The sequence below is a fragment of the Sorex fumeus genome, unplaced genomic scaffold, assembly GCF_029834395.1.
Source record: "Sorex fumeus unplaced genomic scaffold, SorFum_2.1 ptg000063l, whole genome shotgun sequence".
Classification (NCBI taxonomy): Eukaryota; Metazoa; Chordata; class Mammalia; order Eulipotyphla; family Soricidae; genus Sorex; species Sorex fumeus.
In genome coordinates this window covers 4911423-4924323 of record NW_026606120.1, presented here as the reverse complement: position 1 = coordinate 4924323, position 12901 = coordinate 4911423, and positions in this window count along the sequence as shown.

Sequence of the window (12901 nt, the reverse complement as noted above, 5' to 3'; positions counted from 1 at the left end):
TTTCTCTCCACATCCACGCCAATACTGTTTGCTTTTGTTATTTTGAATGTGTGCCAATCTCTGTGGTGTGAGACAGTATCTCATTGTTGTTTTGGTTTGCATCTCCCTGATGACTAGTGACGTGGAGCATTTTTTCATGTGCCTTTTGGCCATTTGTATATCTTTTTTGAGAAAGTTTCTGTTCATTTCTTCTCCCCACTTTTTGATGAAGTTGGAGGTTTTTCTTGTACAATTCTACTAGTGTCTTGTATATCCTGATATTAATCCCTTATCAGATGGGTATTGGGTAAATATTCTTTTCCATTCTGTGGACTCTTTCTGTAGTTTCTTTTGTGGTGCAGAAGCTTCTTATTTTGATGTTATCCCATTTGTTTATGTTTGTTTGGTCAGTGGTGTTTCATCCTTACAGATGCTTTTGACTTCAATGTCATGGACTGTTCTGCCTACATTTTCGTCCATGTACCTTATGGATTCATGTCTAGTATTGAGGAAAAAGACTTTTAAAAGCATCCTATTGACGTTTAATGATCTGAAAACAGCAATTAAACAGAGAATCAATATTTTTTTTGTTCTTTCGGCCTCACTCGGCTGTTCTCAAGACTTAGTCCTGGCTTGTGCTCAGTTATCACTCCTGCTGATGCTCAAGAGGCCAAACAGGATGTTGGTGATCAAACCTGGGTCAGCTGTATGCAAGAAGAAAAAGGCTTATGCACTCTCCCACTATCTCTCTGGCCACTATGACTTTGCCAAAACTCCAATGTTTTTTCATCAAAAATAATATCAAGTACCATGAGACATCACAGCTCTGTAGCAGGAGCTCAGGAGAATTTTTATAGGGAGATCCCTGACAGGGAAACAGAGAGTGCAGCAACTTCAGCACATTTGCCGAGAAACCAGTACCATCTCCTCCCAGTCCTGTGCTTCTGCAGCCACAGACATCTGCTGGCCTGTTTGATTCTGACACTTCTCCCTCAAGCAGGGATTCCATTGTTCTCCAAGTCACACAGCCCCATGGCCAAGATCATCACTTGGATCTGTCAGTGTCACCAGTAGGCAGATTTTCTTGCTAGGAACTGGGGAGATGATCAAACTAGGGGTATGGTGAGGTTGTATGCATGGTCATTATTACCTCTCCAGCCCCAAATATGTTCTTTTTCAAATGCATTAATTTTAAGACATTCTACTGCACTCTCTCCCTACACAAACAAAATGTGGAGATGTAGCTTCAACAAGAGGATTTGTGGTCTCTGACAGAGAAATGTTTAAAAATCAACTGTCAAGTCTGTGCATTACATAGTCTCTGAGGAGACTATTTATGCTGGATTATTGTTGTCTTTTTATTCAGTCACAGGAAATTACAAAGTTACTTATGATTTGGTTTCAGGCATACAATGTTTCGACACTGATCCCTTCATCTCTACCAACACCCACTGCCCTCCAGACAATTTGCTACCCACCCACCAGTCTATCTCTATGAGGGGAAGGTTTCTGGGGAGGTTTTTTAGGGGTTCCTTTTGTTATGTTCTGTTTTTTGGCCAGAGTTACTGCTGGCTTTACATTCTAAAATTACTCATGCAAGTGCTCAAAGAAACATATGTGATATCTGGGATCAAATTCTGGTCAGATGCAGGCAAGGGAAATATCCTACTTGCTGCACTAACACTCGGGCCCAAAGTGTTTATTTTTTTAAAATTTTTGCACTGTTGTTTACAGTGCTGTTATTGATAGGGTTTCATAAATAACACATTGTCACCTTTCATATGCTAGATATTTTTAAATTCACCTCTCCAACAAAAGTTTTCCAGTAGCAGTCCCATGGCCTACAGCTGTTGCTCTCACATACTGTGGAAATCTGGAAACTCAAGAACCGGTGCCCAGGGTTGATGCCTCCAGGCTGCCCAGGCCTTGCTCCCCTCATCTGGGTCCTTTCATTCTCTCACCAGCATTAAGGCATCTTATTTAGATGAAAACAATCCTAAATATATTTTCTCCTCTTATCTTTCCTCCTATTTCCTTCTCTTTCCTTCCCTTTCCTTCTCTTTCCTTCCCTTCTCTTATCTTCCCTTCACTACCCTTCCCTTTTCTTCCCTTTATTCCCTTGAATACTTCCCTTTTCTACTATTCCCTTCTCTTCCCTACTTTTTCCTTTCCTGTCTTTCCCTTGCCTTCCCTTCCTTTCCATTCCCTTCCCCTATTCTCTACTCTTCCCTGAGTGTTAGAATTATGTCACACTTTAAAGTATGGGGAATTGCCTGAAAGGTAACTGTAATTTGCCAGTCAATTACAGAGCTAATGTCTGCTCTAATATTATCTTCCAGGTAACAAACACATTTTATTACCCCTGCGCTTCCTGCCTGATCCACAGATTCCTCTGCCACAGGTGCCCTAGTAGGCCCTTCCCTTTCCTCTGCTTCTGCCTTCTCCACATTATTTGATTATTTGGCTGCCATTACCTATCTCACTTGTTCATGAGACATCTCCGCGTTCCCCACCCCCCCCCCCCCGGCCTTCAGGCATATTTGTGCTCCTGAGCATCAGGGCTTTTTCCTCCTTCCTCCTGCAACTTATTCTAGGAATGGAAACTTCAGAGTTGATTCTGTTGGAATCAGCAGCAGCAGGAGTAAGTGACAGAGACATAGGGATCAATATCTCATCTCAGCACAGTAAGTGCTCCAGTGTGCTTGTGGGGCTCACTCTGGCTCTGATTAGCAGCAGTTATGACCTGGAGTAGTTCATGCTTATATTTTTATTTTTCAAAAAAATTATTGATTAATTTTGGGGGGGTTTCAATACTATTAACAAGGATTTCTCGTGCACATGTTGTTTAATCATACTGGGAGCCAGTGCTCACGGTTATGAATGAGGAGGAATCTCTATATGAGTATGATTTAGGAAAACTATTCAGCTACAGCCTCTGACGCGGGATAGGGCGCCCCCTGTTGTGCACAGCCTGTCCAGTTGCTGGGAGCCCTAGAGAGCTTCCTTCTGGGAAGCTCTATTCGGACTGAGTGTCTTTCAGCGTTATGGCCAGACAGGGGCGCCGCTGCTCTGCTTGCTCCTACTTTGCAGGGGTTTGGCTGTGGTCTGACTGAGGCTGACATGCTGGCCTGGAGGAGGACATCAGTGGGATGAAGGTGCCTTCAGAGCAATCCTGGAGTCAGGCTCGGCAGCGGGATGAAGAGTTGCAGAAGGGAAACTTCTGGGACCTTGTGCTGTGTCTGAGGTTCCATCTTGTTCCCAAAACCTCTTTCTCCAGCCCATGATACCAAGCATAGAAACCACAAGGTAACTTTCCTTCCACTCCCTGTTCCTTTTCTTAGAAACATTCTTCAACTTTTATTGCTACCGATTTCTATAGCTAATAAGTCCGTGTCAGGACAGTATCCTGAGTCTCCACAACATTTTTTTAAATTTTTCAGTTTTATTGAAATTAAATTGACATACATTATACGTATACGACATACAGATCAACTTTTACATATTGACCTTATATACATATATTGCAAAATAATTACCACCATAGCTGTAATTAGAAGTTCCACTGTATTGAATGACTACTATCTATTTTTATGCAAAGATAATTTTTTAAAATTTTTTATTAGTGAAACACCATGAGGTACAGTTGTAGACTTAAAATTTTTTGTGTTTGGTGGGCAGGAGCAATAGCACAGAGGGTAGGGTGTTTGCCTTGCACGCAGCCGACCTAGGATCGAGTCCCAGCATCCCATATGGTCCCACGAGCACTACCAGGAGCAATTCCTGAGTGCATGAACCAGGAGTAACTCCTTTGCATCGCCGGGTGTGACCCAAAAAAGCAAAAAAAAAAGTGTTTGGGCTTCAATTATACAATGATCAAGTACCCATCCCTCCACCAGTGCCCATTCTCCACCACCATGGATACCAGTATCCCTCCCACCCACCCACCCCCAACCACCCCCATCCCACCCTGCCTCTGTGGCAGGGCATTCCCTTTTGTTCTCTCTCTCCTTTTGGGTACTGTGGTTTGCGAAAGAGGCATTGAGTGGCAATCATGTTTGGTCTAGAGTCTACTTTCAGCATGCTTCTTCCATCCTGGGAGGATCCTCCCAACACTATTTGGTGATCTCTTCTCTATCTTTTTTTTAATGCAGGAGTACTGCTATTTATTCAGTCACTGATTATCTGATTGAGTTGAGCATGAACTCCACCTTACTCCTCTTTTTTCATAATTTTATCCATTTTTTCTTCTTATATTTATTGAATCACCGTGGGAAAAGTTACAAAGCTTTCAGGTTTAAGTCTCAGTCACACAACGATCAAACACGTTTCCCCTCACCAGTACTCACTTTTCACCACCAAGAATCCCAACTTAACAATATACCCTCGCACCCCTCCCAATGCCTGTGAGGCAGATGATTTCCACCCAACTCTTCTCTACATTGATTGCATTTATTATTTTGACAAAAGATGCACCATTATTTTTTAGAATTCCCCCCCCCCCCAACAATCAGAATTGCTGAAAAGGCACTGTGGAATACTTTGTTCTCTATAGCTGGTCATGAGAATAATATAAAGTCACGCGGCCGCTATTGTGGCCACACGACCTTGTATTTCCACAAAGAGCCAGACAATCACAAGATTGGTTTCTGTGTGCCTGGTTTATGGTTGTGCCAGAGAGCCACTTGTGGGAGGCAACCCTCGACCTCCGTAAGGCGAGAAGGACGAGTTGGCACCACCCCCCTTCCCATGAGACTGCAGTTGCTCCATCACCACCGGCTCATACCTGGCTTTCCTATAAGCTCTGAGGTGGTGGCCACCTTGCTGCTGGGGGAGGGGGGGGAGGCGGAAGGAAGCAACACCCATTCCCTCCCGGGGATGCATGACACTGTAGTTTAACGCATGGTCCATTCATTTTGCTGCAAGCTGCCGGGCTCTGGATTAAGTCCTTTTGCCTCTGGAGCCATGGCCATGCCTGAGAGCATCTTGTGGGGGGCAACTCGTGACCTCGGTAGGGCGTGAAGGACGAGCTGGTACCGCCCCCCTTCCCATGAGACTGCAGTTGCCTTGTCACCACTGGCTCATACCTGGCTTTCCAATAAGATCTGAGATGGCAGCCACCTTGCTGCTGGGGGTGAAAAAGGCGGAAGGGAGCAACATCCTTTCCCTCCCGGGGAAATAAGCTCCGAGGCGGCGGCCACCCTGTATGTGGTCCAGATGCATTCCTGCCAAAAGCCGCTGGGTTTTGAGATTTGTCTCTGAGTCTCTGGGATCATGGCCATTAATCAGCTTGATCAGGAGCCAGAGAGGCCATTTGTAGGCGGCAACTTGGGGTCTCGCTGGGATGGGGAGGAAAGGGCCGGTTCCGCCCCACCTGGTGAGACCCCATGTGTCTCGTCACTGCAGGCCCAAACCTGACTGTCCAGTGGACTCTGGAGGATGGCGGTCACCAGGCCCCCAGGGGGAACAGGTAAAGGCATGAAACCTATTCTCATCTGGGGTGACCCAGAGCCAGTAACCTACTGCAGGAACAGGATGTATTTCTGCCAAAAGCCTTTGGGTTCCAAGATTCGTTTCTAAGTCTCTGGGATCATGGCCATTAAGCTGTTTGAACAGGAACCAGAGAGGCCTTGCATCCAATTATATAGCTGAGCCAGAGATGGTTTGTGGGTTTGTCTCCCACATACCTAACTTTTGGCCGTTTACTTTCTTTTTTTTTTCTTTTTTATTTATTTATTTATTGAATCACCGTGGGAAAGGTTACAAAGCTTTCAGGTTTAGGTCTCAGTCATGCAAATATCAAACACATTTCCCTTTGCCAATACTTATTTTTTACCATGAAGAACCCCAATAAAACCCCACCCCCCACCCCTCCCAGTCTCTGTGGGGCAGATGAATTCTAGTTAACACTCTATCTGCTTTGATTAGATTCATTGTTTCAATAAAAGATTCACCACTATTATTTAGAGTTTACCCCCCCCCCCAAATCAGACATGCTGAAAAAGCATTGTGAAGTGATTTGCTTTCTACAGCTGGGTTCAGGAATTAAATGTTGGTTTTGGATTTCTGCTATTTTACCTATTGACCCTGGAAGTATTTCTACTGAAAGTCAGATAGTTAAGAAATTGGTTTCTGTGTTCTGGAGTCGTGGCCGTGCTGGAGAGCCGCTCGCGGGGGGCAACCGGTGGCCTCGGTAGGGCGTGAAGGGCGGAGCGAAACGCCCCCCTTCCCATGAGGTTTTAGTCGCCCCTACTCCCCCGGCTCATACCTGCTGTCCACAAGGCTCCCATGCGGCTGCCATCTTTCTTTCCAGAGAGGAGAAGGCGACTGGGGCAATACCCTTTCCCCTCCGGATAGACATGATGGCCTGGATTAACGCATAGTCCGTTCACTTTTCTGCTCCAAGCTGCCGGGTTCTGCATTAAGTCCTTGTGCTTCTGGGGCCATGGCCGTGCTGGAGAGCCTCTTGCGGGGAGCAACTGGTGGCCTCGGTAGTGGCCGTTTACTTTCTTGGTAAACTTTGCCCCAAGTCTTTGGTGTCTGACCAAAGGCACAGCAGCAATTTTGGGGTATCTGAAAGTCTAATGGTGCCATCAGGCTGCTGATGCACTCGCCTCACAGGTACAGATTGACCTGCTGGTGGCACCATACTCCCTCCCTTCTCTATCTGAGCTGCCTTTTCCCCAAGCATGTGTGGCTGGCCTCCAAGCCATGGAGTAAATCTCCTGGTACTTATATTGGCTATTCTTGGGTGTTAGTCTCCTATTTTGTTACTTTATATTCCCCAGATGAATGCAATCTTTCTATGTCTGTCCCTCTCTTTTGACTCATTTCGCTTATCATGATACTTTCCATGTAGTACCACTTGTATGTAAATTTCATGACTTCATCCTTTCTAGCAGCTACATAGTACTCCATTGTGTAGATGAACCAAAGTTTCTTTAACCAGTCATCTGTTCTCAGGCACTCAGGTTTTTTCCAGATTCTGGCTATTGTAAAGAGTGCTGCAATGAACAAACAAGTGCAGATATCACTTTGACTATACTTTTTTGCCTCTCTGGGATATATTCCCAGGATTGGTATTGCTGGGTCAAATAGGAGCTCAATTTCTAATTTTTTGAGAATCGTCTATACTGTTTTCCAAAAGGGCTGAACCAGTGGGCATTCCCACCAGCAGTGAAGGAGGGTCCCTTTCCCGCCACATCCGCACCAACACCGGTTGCTTTAGTTCTTTTGGATGTGGGCCAGTCTCTATGGTGTGAGATGATATCTCATTGTAATTTTGACATGCATCTCCCTGATGATTAATGATGTAGAGCATTTTCTCATGTTTACACTATATTTGGATGTTATTGTTTTCTTTTTTTTCTCAGCTGCTCCCACCCCAGGATCATGCACCTCGAGTGAGGTTCCAGTCATGTCTCCCAAAGGCGCCTCCGGCTGAGTAGGTCTCAGATTCTCTTTGTCTTAGATGACGTGGCATTGTAAGGAGGCTGCTCTGCTATGCATTGGTGAAAGCCCCTCAGTTTGAGTGTGGTGGTCATGGCTAGGGGTGTGCAATGCCCACAGACAGAAAATATCATTCTCAACAGCACTTCAGGGAGTGAAGGGGCCACTTGACCATCACTGATGATGGTCACAATCACCCCCTGATAAGACACGTTCTTCAGTTTCTCCCTTTGAAGACTTGTGTTTTATTTTATGCAAAAAATATATCTATTATTGTAATTAAGGTGAATATACAGTGTTAATATAGTTTCTGCATCTCACCAACACCAAAATACCTAATACCATCTACCACGTCCTTATGTTACTCATGTTATTACCAAGAATTCTCCTCATTTTCCTAACCAATTCCCAAAGAGTATATATATATATATATATATAATATTCCTTGTTCTCTTTCCCACACTGTTTCTTTAGAACAGATCCCTCTATAATGCTCACACTATTAAATGTTCATCAGATTGTATGAAACATTCAATTTTGTTTGTTTACTTTTGAGTCTCACCTAGCAGTGTTCAAAATCCTAGGTGGACTCAGGGGACCATATGTGGTGCCAGGGATTGAACCCGAGTCAGCTGCATGCAAGGTAAACACCCTTCCTTCTGTACTCTGGCAATGTTTCTGAGAATATTTTCAATTCTTATGGGTGTAAATACTTTTTAAATATTACTTTAAATACTTTAACCTTTATGACATTTATAAAATACTTATCATATCATACTCAAAATATAAAATTCCATTCTAGTCTACGACCAGTATTTTCTCACTGAACTAAACTGCTATTTCTGCACAACCAGGATGGACCCCTGCCTCCGTATGTGGAAGGGCTATGCCCTACCGCTGAGCCATATTCCCGACTCACAGAACTAGCTTAGCTTTCCTGACTAGAAGAGAAGGCTAGATTGAATGTCTGGAATATTGCTCGGTGTAGACATTTTGGGGCCTGGGAATGTTGCTTAGTGTAGGCTGCCTGCCCTGCAGATATGAGGGCATGAGTTTAACCCCTGGCAACATCCTACATGCCTCGTGTGATCCTGATGACGCTCTCTTGTGTGATCCCCGGCCCCACAACAAAAATAGTTCTGTCTTTGACACCCCAACCAAGTGTGCAGGAGCTCCACAACTAAATGATATTGCCTAAATTATATCACAACTTAACGGTGTGTGAGTACTGCGAGCAACTGTGTGACCCCGGCAAGCACCACAACCAAGTGTGTGAGCACCAGTTAAGGCACCAACAGCAGTGAAAAGAAAGGGAAGAAAAGGGACAGAAATAAATCAGCAATAAAAGAATCTATTAAACCACCTTCTTAAAAACATCAGACCTTAAAGATAGTAAACCATGCCCAGGGACCAGTGAAATCCTTAGCTCAAAGGGGCGGGGCGCAGGCTGTGTATGCAGCAAGGCCAGGCTCACCCAGACTGCGAGGTCCCCTGAGCAATCCTGGGAGCAGCCCCCAAGTACAGAGCTTGGAGTAACCCTGAGCACAGCAGGGTGTAGTTCCCCCAGCCTGCCCCAAATGAGCAGATACCAAGAAAGGGAGAGACCCTGCAGGAGCTCCACATATAACAGCTCCTGAGACATGGGGAAAGGTCTGTGAGTCCTTAGTGACAGTAACTGTAGACTCATATCTATGGCTACTTTGTTGCACTTTCCACCAATCTGTTACATGCCCTCTTCTGCCTACTCATGTGGGTTTCTAAGCCCAGCGGAGTTCAGCCCTGCTCTCCCACAGGCCATTTCCCAGTCAGGTCACTCTCTCACCTCCTGAGCACTGCGCTGCTTCCTTCTCCCTCTGCCAACCAGTCAGGTCCCTCCCCATCGCCATGCTCAGATGATGAGTGTATCTTATATTCTATTTGCTTTTTTAGTCTTTGGTCACACCTTGCTATACTCAGAGATTACCCCTGGTGGAGTTTAGGTTGACCATATGGTGTATGAGGGATAGAACCCTGGTGAGTGGTGAACAGGGTAATCACTTTATTTACTTTTCAATCTGTCTGGTTCCTTTATCACTTTCATTCTGTATAAACAGAGTCTGAGGAGAGAACAGCTCCATCATCTCCCCACTCTCTCATCAGGGCGTTGATGATCTTTCCCCCTGGGAGGGGCAAGACAGCAATGGTCCTGGCTTGTCCAAGGTCCCCTCAGCTTGGGACACGATTGGGGCCTGGAAAAGATACTGAATAAATCAAAACGAACGCTTTCAAGCTATCCCACTGTCAACCCCATGTCCTATCCCACCTTCTGTCTCATGTCTCCCATACTGGGTGCCAGGATGGAGCCCAGGGCTCACCCATGGGAGCCTGGACCCCTTTGACCACATCCCCCTATGATCCTCTTTAACACAACTGATTTGAATCCATATTTCACCTACCAAGCCGATATTTTATTTTTACCAAATGGACATTAAACATGTGATTTCAGAATCCCAATACATCTATAAGGGTTTAGGTCCCCAATATTCATGTATCCCCATTTCCAGAAACAACCAGTTTTACCCTCTAGGTGACTCTCTCATTGGTCTCCAAGTTGACTGCTCATGACTATCTGACACACATTGTTAAAAACATCAGCCCTACATATTTGAATAAAGTTTATCATTTTCATACATTTCACATAAAAAAAATAGATTAAAGACAGAAGAAAATATGAAAATCTACCTAGCTTCTGATGAGATAGAGTAAACATTTCAAGTACTTACGATACAAAGGATTCGTTCTTCCACAACACCAACTGTTCTGGATTAGTTTGTCCTATTTCCTTCTTATTTGTGGGTGGGGACTCCCAAGTAGTGCTCAGGAGGCCTCTGAGCAAGCTCCAGGGTCTCCAGCGCCTCACCCATGGTGCTCTGAAGCTCACGTGTACCATATAGAACCCAGCTGCTGAAACTCTTTTTTTTTTGGCCGGGGGGGGGGGGGTCACACCCAGCAATGCACAAGGGTTACTCCTGGCTCTGCACTCGAGTTACTCCTGGTGTTGCTCAGGGGACCATATGGGATGCTGGGAATTGAACCCAGTTTGGCAAAGTTTTTTATTATACAGTTATTTTAGGAAGTCCATGTTCCAACACCAATTCCACCTCTAGTGTGACCTTCCCTTCATCAAACTCCCCAGTTTCCAACACACCCCTCAGCATGCCCCCTTAGCAGGTACAAAGAAATTTAGTTCATATTGCTTGTTACAACACATACTAAAACATAAAATTATTTCTGTATTAAAAATAATTCCCTTTGTACTGGCAGTTCTTGCTGGGATGAATGTGGTGGCACATGCACTCTAGCTCTCTGAAATCGCACACAGGTGGACAGGCTCTCTGAGGTCTCACAGTTGGACTGGCCCTCTGAGGTCATACACACGATCTGGCTCTGAGGCTGCACATGTCAGGTGTAGTGTCGGCACACTTGGCTTTGCTGCTCATTATTCTAGTTGCACAAACAGGCGTTTCCTCTCCCCTCGGAAGCCTTACCCCCTAGTGGGCACAAAATAATTTACTTTATACTGCTGTTGCATGGCAGAGCCTGCTAAGCTCCCCGTGGCGAATTCGATATGCCAAAAAGAGTAACAACAAGTCTCACAATGGAGATGTTACTGGTGCCCGCTTGAGCAAATCCATGAACAACGGGAGGACAGTGCTACAGTGCTACATATTGCTTGTTACAATAAGAAAGTATCAGGAAACAGATCAATAGAAGTCAATCTCTGATCACTGTTCTTTCTCACAATGGTGTTACTAAACCACTGTCTGAGAGTTTACTGGACTGTTTTGTGCCTCTGAGCCTTCTATGTTACTATTTTTGCTCACTGAGCTTGATGGGCTTCTACACATTTTTTCCATAATTTTATTTATTTTTTAATTTTATTTATTTATTGAATCACTGTGTGAAAAATTACAAAGCTTTCGGGTTTAAGTCTTGGTCATACAATGATCAAACACCTTTCCCTTCACCAGTACTCATTTTTCACCACCAAGAACCCCAATATATTCCCCTCTCACCTCTCCCAATGTCTATGAGGCAGATGATTTCTACTTAACTCTTCTCTACATTGATTACATTCACTATTTAGACAAAAGATGCACCATTATGGTTTAGAATTTCCCCCCCAACAATCAGAATTGCTGAAAAGGCATTGTGAAATACTTTGTTTTCTATAGCTGGTTATGAGAATCATAGAATCTCACGTGGATTTCTGCAAAGAACCAGATAATTACATGATTGGTTTCTGTTCATCTGGTTTTATGGCTGTGCGGGAGAGCCGCTCATTGGGGGCAACTCGTGACTTCAGTAGGACATGAAGGATGAGCCAGTATCGCCCCCCTTCACATGAGACTGCAGTTGCCCCGTCACCGCCGGCTCATACCTGGCTTTCCAATAAGCTCTGAGGCGGTGGCCACTTTGTATGTGGTCCGGATGCATTTCTGCCAAAAGCCTCTGGGTTTAGAGATTTGTTTCTGAGTCTCTGGGATCATGGCCTTTAATCAGCTTGATCAGGAGCCAGAGAGCTGTTTGTAGGCGGCGACTCGGGGTTCTACACATTTTTTTAAAAACTTTTTTTTATTGAATCACTGTGAGATAGACCATTACAAAGCTGTTAACACTTGGATTTCAGTCGTACAGTATTCCAACACCCATCTCTCCACCAGTGTACATTTCCAGCACCAGTCCCCATGTTCCCTCCCATCACCCCCGACCCCGCAGACCCCTGCATGCCTCTATGCCAGGTGCTCTCTCTCTCTCTCTCTCTCTCTCTCTCTCTCTATATATATATATATATATATATATATATCCCTTTGGGCATTGTGGTTTGCAATATTCGGTGACTTGGCAGCTGGATGAGGTTCAGTTGTGGAGCTGGGCCATTTCTATGCCTGAAAATTTTGGGTGTGGGTGGGAGTTGTTGGCCCCTGGTCAGGGGAGGGTGACTGGGGTGTTCAGGGAATCTGCCCAACCCCATTCTGAGGAGGACCCAGAGCTCAGCCCTCACTGGTCTATGTGGAAAATTTAGCAGCATTGCAATCTTTTCAAGATTACTCGAAGAACTGGGTCATTTCTATGCTGAAAAATAAAAAAAAATTCAATGAGGCTAGATAAATAAATAAAGCAGATGAAAGAAATAGTTCCTTTATGGGACCTTTTCACCCAGAATGCTGGCACTAGAGGTGGAATGTTGTTCCAGTAGGGGAAGGGGATTTCTGTATCTGCTCTATCTCTGCTTCCTCTGCTGAAAGTATCTCCCTTGAGAAAGCCCATTACAAAGATATTTTCCCCCATGAACCAAGGCCCTTGGATATGTAAAAGTCTGTCTTACATAGATTAAGGTTGTTAGGTATTTGCCCAAAGAATGTTGTTCTGATGATTATGGATTCTATGTAATAAATGATTCATGGAGAACAGTCAGGGCTCAGCCCACAGGCTG